Source organism: Oreochromis niloticus, linkage group LG9 (assembly GCF_001858045.2).
Source record: "Oreochromis niloticus isolate F11D_XX linkage group LG9, O_niloticus_UMD_NMBU, whole genome shotgun sequence".
Taxonomy (NCBI): Eukaryota; Metazoa; Chordata; class Actinopteri; order Cichliformes; family Cichlidae; genus Oreochromis; species Oreochromis niloticus.
The window spans coordinates 6,056,183-6,062,898 of NC_031974.2; the positions used below are offsets into that span (position 1 = coordinate 6,056,183).

The 6,716-nt window shown below is 36.7% G+C and overlaps 1 long non-coding RNA gene across 1 annotated transcript; it reads left to right on the forward strand.

Annotated features, from left to right (window-relative positions):
- Positions 1 to 257: 257 nt before the first annotated feature.
- LOC112847834 (uncharacterized) lies at positions 258 to 5,433 on the forward strand. The gene is made up of 3 exons (XR_003221635.1): positions 258 to 1,382; positions 4,602 to 4,667; positions 5,145 to 5,433. It is a non-coding gene; the product is annotated as an uncharacterized LOC112847834 (long non-coding RNA).
- The last annotated feature ends 1,283 nt before the right edge of the window (positions 5,434 to 6,716 follow it).

Consider the following 6,716-nt stretch of genomic DNA (forward strand, 5'->3'; position numbering starts at 1 on the left):
TTTTTTGAATGATTTGAATGGAGGTTATAATCCACCATCACTGAACTGAAAAGAATCTTTAAATAGGAAGTCATCAGTTCAGTTTTTGATCAATTTCAGTGTATTTTACTGTGCAGGCTGAGTTTGATTAGATGATTTTAGGTTTTCTTAGTGGTTATATTAATTTCACTTCAATTTTCATTTTATTTTTTATTAATCCATGTATATATTGGATATATCTTTTATATATAGCACTAATTTACAATATGAGTTTTCAAGGTGTGTTGTTGCAAGGTAAAAGTCATTTTCAAAGTAAAGTGCTTTTAGGGTCTTGAAAAGTGCTATATAAATGCAATCCATTATTATTATTAAAAGACACCTTGGGAAAGTTAAATTTGCTTCGTTGTACTCTGGACTCTGAAAGTGGGATCAGGCTATAAAGAGCCAGCGATGAAGAGATTTGATCTTATTTAAGCAAAGAGGGCAGGTGCTGGTCCACAATGCCCAACACAAATATCGGCAAAACAAACGAAACAAAACTGTGGTTAAATGGTTCACAAACTTCACCCATTTGTTGCACCACAGAAACTGATGCACATTAGTGCGTAAGATGTTAAAAGTCACAGATTTAGCTGGAAAACATGAGATTTGCAGAAATAATTACTTTCTTTCTTCCTCACACCATCCAGCTCACCCTCTGCTCTGACACAAAAACGGCACATACAACGTGAGACAACAGATCGGACAGCATCGTCACACACAGAACAAGGTTTTTTTTAGCTTCTGTATGTAACTTGACCTGGAGAGCTCTGCGCAAATGGCAAATAAAAATCTTGAATCTCTGATCTTGTTAATTTAACTATAGAACATTTTGATACTCCAAAGTTTGTTTCAGTAGGTTTGTGCTTTGCCAGTTTCAAATTGTGTAACATAAACTATCTCATACATACTTATGAGTTCAGGCTTTTAGGCCTTTCTGGGATTTGAAGTGTGGCTGATGATCGCGTTTTAGTAAATCTGTCAATAAAACTAATAATAACGGTTTCATTCTTCTTTCAAAGATGGTTCCTGATAGAGAAGAGAATCACAGGAAGCAAACTTTACACAAACACACTGTGATACCGCTCTGACTGCAGCTTTGTCAGCACTTACCCTCAGTTGTAGTTTGGATTTCAGCTTCTCCTCCGACATCTCAAAGCCAAATCAGAAATGTCCTCAGTTTTCTGCTCTTTTCAACTTCGTTCTGCTTCAGAAAAACTGGTTCTTTGACACTTGAGAGTTTTGATCATTTGCCAAGTTAACTTTGCCACTCCTACAGAAAACCTGCACAAAGAGGAATTTCAATCTGGAAAATAGCCAAGTCGCCTCATTTGATGAACCTCAACCTGCGTCACTGAAAACAGGTATGCTGAGTTAGGTAACAAAGTTATTTGCATCTAATCCTTCAGACTCATAATAGTGGTGGAAAATATGTTACAAATTCTGTTATTTGATATTTAAGCAGTGGAAAATTCATTGTGCCCACCAAAATGCAGCACAGTTATGATGCAAGCAACTCTATAATATAGTAAATTATTATAATAGATGGTAAGGTTACGGCATGGTACTGAGGGTGACCCAGTGTTTGTACTTATTTAGAAGTTAAAAACTACATAAATTACTTACATTTACACTGTAATTTAATCTGTTTTTATAAGGTGCTGACAATTTTTTTTTTAGCTTCTTTGCCTCTGAAACACTTTTTAATGAGACGACCTTACAAAGATTTTAAATGCAATTGAAGGCACAATTTTCAGGATTTGAACCTCAAAACAAAACTGGTATGAACAACAAAGTATCAATTTATGCTGTTAATTAATGGAAAATTAGAAAGAAATTATGTTCCTACATGCATATGTATACATGCATGTATGGAGTATACAAGCATTCAAATGTATGCATACTGCCAACTCCAATCAGAGAGATTCTAAAATTATGATGAATGGTTAAACTAATATAGTATAAACAAAGAGAAACAAAACAAATTTAACAGTACAAATCAACATTATTGCAAACAACACAGGAAATTAATGTTGAAGAAAATCATTAATTTGGTTATTTGGCAAGTAAGTCAGTGAAACAAGCATTGTAATTCTAAATGCACATATAATTTGAGTCCTGCTAGTTTTCACTATCTTGCTCTGTACTAGTTTATAATCATTATTTTCCCCTTTTTGTTTAGTTAAGCTTCTGTCACTCTCTGTGTCAAGTCCTTTGTATTTACTTCATTCATAATCTGGATTTTCTTTATTCAGTTACTTCACGTTTTATTTTGGGAGGTTATGTTCTTTGTTGTCTTGAGTTTTGTTTCCTCATCTCATTAGTTAGATTCAGCTGTGGTTGGGACGATGAGCTCTGTGTGCATTGTTTTACCTCGTCGTGTCACAGCTTTTAACACAGTGGTTCCCAAACTTCCACACCTTAAACATTTAGTAAACAATTGGAAAAAAATAAAAGTAAACTGTAATAAATTACAGGTTGCAATAAACTACGTCTTTGAAATCACAGAAAGAAAAAACATCTTTATGGTGTCATTATTTTATGTGTAGTTGGGTTTTGTTCCTGTGTAAGAATATTCAACATTGCTATCAATACATTTTTCAAAAAATGCCTCTCTGTGCAAAATGGGTTTTAAAAATAAACATCTCCCTGAGAAGAAAAATCAAACATTGTTGTGCAAAAATAACAAATTTAATCCTCACATTTTTGAGTAACTGGTTTGAGCCTGCCTGTTGCTCCAGATCTTCTCAAACCTGTGTTGTAGTTTTGAGACTGCCACTCTGATTTAATTTTCAATGTCCAGCTTTGATCAATATTTCGTCTTGATTGAACCCACAGCAGAAAAGCAGAGTAAGTAGGATGTGGCAAAATGAAGGAAGTTTTACCCAGCAGTAGAGCTGGGCGATATAAGATTTTTTCATATCACGATATGTTTTTTTTCATTTCAGGCGATAACGATATATATCATTATACAAGCCAAATAACTATATTTGTAAGATTTAAATGTGCCGTTGCTCACAAGTAAAATGTGAAATAATTAGCTTGTTTTAATTAAAATATTTATTTCCCATAATAAGTTCAACAGGGTAGATGTACTTAAGGAACATGAGACTTCAGTTTCAGATAAATAAAGGCAAATATTGCAAACTACACAAAAGGCAGCCGCTAAAGCGTTTAAGTTTCAAAATAGAACAAACAAAACAGACTAAATTGTCAATTCCACTTAGAAACAAAATATTAATTCTAAAAATAAATCTTAGTTTGTTTTACAGAAGAACAGACAAAATTGACTAACTTCTGTCAATATCAAATAAACTGAGAACTAAAAGGAAATTCTCAATCTCTCCTTGTTGTATAGCTTAGCTTTTCAAACAGTTTTAACAGTTACTTTAGTCTGACAAAAGCCGAATGATGAATCAGCGCTTTCAGTCAGAGATTGAGCATGCACCGCTTTATTGTATTTCCAGACTTGCTTTCGGCACAATTTACAGTGCGCGCTACTCTGTTTTTTGTCAGACTTGAAATAGCCGAAATACCTTCACACTACGGAACTTCTGTGGCCCTTCTGTTCGACAAGCTCTCCGGCATTGGAACCATCATCTGTTTTTTCTTCGGTAACCTTCGCTCACGCTCTCGGTTGATTTTTCTCTAGTCGGCAAACTCATTTCCTTCATTACCCGGGCTGCACGGCTGCAAAAACAAATACACATGCGCCTTGGCGCTTGTGCTGTACGTAACAAGTCACGTGACGTGACGCTGCGGCTGTGATTGGTTCGGCTCTGCGCTACTTAATTTGGATTGGCTGGTTTTTTGGGGTTTTTTTTTTTTTTTTTTTTTAAGAGGACAAGAGAGATGAGGCCTATCGCAATAGTTTAATTTTTCTATTGAGAAAAAGTTATTTCGCAATACATATCGTTATCGTTTTATCGCCCAGCTCTACCCAGCAGTGGTAATCTTTCTAGACTCCAATCCAAAATGCAGCCAGGGTCTTTGAATTAAACTGCAGCCTCTTGGTGAATCGGAGATGAGATCAATGAACTGTTCCTCCTACGATGCGCTAATGTCAGCAGGGGTTGTTGCACTGAAGGGGCCACGGACCCAGTCGTATTCTTTGGAATTCCGCACCAGGAAATATCTCTGGAATTGTTTCTGAAGGCCAGAAGTGTTGTTTCATGCATGAGATTACTTTGTTCTGCAGTTTCTTGTCTTACTTGAATAATTTTAAATTCACAATTGAGTCAACATTTTCACCTTTGACTCACTGCTGCCACATCAAGTTTTCTGACAAATGATGTGACTTTATCTGCCACATGTGGAAGGTGAATGTTTGTGCCCTGCATATGCAAATTCAGTTTGAGTTTCAGAAACATTTCATTGAGTTATATCAGTTTGGCTGGTGGCTAGATGACTGCCCTTTTCCTTAAAAAAGATGCGCATCTCTTCTCGCAGTTCAAAGAGCCTGGACAGCACCTTCCCACGTGACAGTCATCAGGACTCTCTGTGATACAAAACAGCTGGGCGGTTGTACTTTGAAAGCCACTAATATCAAAGTTTTTTATGCCGCTCTACTTTGCCTTGTCCAGATGTTTGCCATCAGAGAAAATGAATGCGACTGAACCTGTGGATAAATGAATACAACAAATATCAAGGTGTGTGTGATGTTTGGTGTTGCATGTGTACCTTTATCCCTACCAAACTAGAGCTAATGGTTCTTTTAGAGCACAGGTGTCGAAGTCCAGGCCTCGAGGGCCGGTGTCCTGCAGGTTTTGGATGTGACCTTGATCCAACACAGCTGATTCAAATGGCTAAATTACCTCCTCAACATGTCTTGTAGTTCTCCAGAGGCCTGGTAATGAACTAGTCATTTGATTCAGGTGTGTTCACCCAGGGTGTTATCTAAAACCTGCAGGACACCGGCCCTCGAGGCCTGGATTTCAACACCCCTGTTTTAGAGAAACAGTCACTAAACTGGGAAACATTGCCTCATGAATTTAATGATAAATGGAAAAATATGTCTCACACCGAATGGCTTCCTTATCTTAACAGTTTCTCATAAATGAACAGGTGAACAACAAATATTATGAGGTCAGTTCTTTGATCATTATTATGCAAATCTTTCCATTCAGAGAGAGAGAGAAAAAAGCAGGTGCTGGGCCTGGAGGACAGGGGGATCTGGACCAGACCACAGCTGAAGACCGCACTTGGGCGCAACTTCTGTCAGCAAAGAACAGGAAACTGTTCACATGAGATCAACAAAAGTGGAAAACAGAAGATTGAAAAATGTTGCCTGGTCTGATGGAATTTGTCTTAAACATAACATGAAAACATGGATCCATCCTGCCTTGTATCAGGAAATCTGAGCAAATGACACCACAACTTTAAAAAATACTTGCAGCTCGCACATTAACGTGAAGAAATACTTACAAAAATTATTATTTTCCTCTGAACCAATAAAGTACGATTGGCGCAGCCTTTCAACGCCTCTCTCTGTCTCTCCCCAGCCAAGTTGACCCAGACAGTAAAGCTAGTGCCATGTGTCTACCAAAAAGAGAGTACCAGTTTGTTTATTAGGTAGTTCGATGAAAGGCTTCAGCTAAGAGTGAGAAAAAAAAAAAAAAAAAAAAAATTGTGTTCACATTTGCAGTTTAGTCTTATTATACAATATTTGAAACAAAACACTACATTTTAGGAAATATTTGTTGGTGTTTTCTTGTTTGTTTGGTCTTTTTTGTGTACTACTTGAACACTAAAGTGGCCAGAGTTGGGCAGTACCCGTTACTGTAATCTGATTACTTTTTTCAAGTAACGAGTAATGTAAGGGATTACTATTGCAAAAACGGTAATTAGATTACCGTTACTTTCACGTAGGAACGCTGCGTTACTGCGTTACTAAAACCGTGATTTTTTGCAAGAACGTCTCATCACAGTGACGTAGCGAGTGCGACCTTCGTGACAACAGCTGTCTGCAGATCATAATATATCGAGTGCGGGACAGAGTGTAGCATGCAGCGTTTAAAGCGTGGAAGTACTGACCTTATTTTGAGTTTGATTCCATAAAAAGTGACAAAAACATTAGTGTCCGTTGTGCATGGGAAGAAAACTTTTTACAGCGAAAAAACCCCTAAACTTCCAAGCAAGCAGTGATTGCGCTACGACATAATGTGAAATTCACAGAGAAACTCGCGGATTCTTCCACTGACCGCTGCAGCACACCTGCACCAGGGTAAACCTCCGCCTACCCCAGTCCTGCTTTACAGGTGAAAATAGAGCAACAGGACCGCTAGTCTTTGATTTTATTTATTTTCTGCTGTGTTTTACTTGCATCTATTTGAAAGAGTGAGTGTAAACATAAAAAAATATTTTATTTTATGTGCTGGAATGTGCAGAAAATAGGTTTAAATGTTAAACAAATTTCTTCCAGTCAGAGAATGTTGCATACAATTTAATTTTTGCTTGATGCATAAAGTTAAAAGATTAAAACTAATAAAACAAGTTTTAAAAAGAGACTTTTCCATTTGATTACATTTTGTATGATGAATTATGCAGAAAAAGTAGAATTGGGCTGAAAGATCTATCGCTTTATCACCTATTCAGGTTGTAAATCGTGTTTTTACTTAGTTACTTAGTTACTTTTTAATTGATTACTTTTGAAAATAAGTAATCAGTAAAGTAACAGGATTACTTTTTGGGGGAAGTAA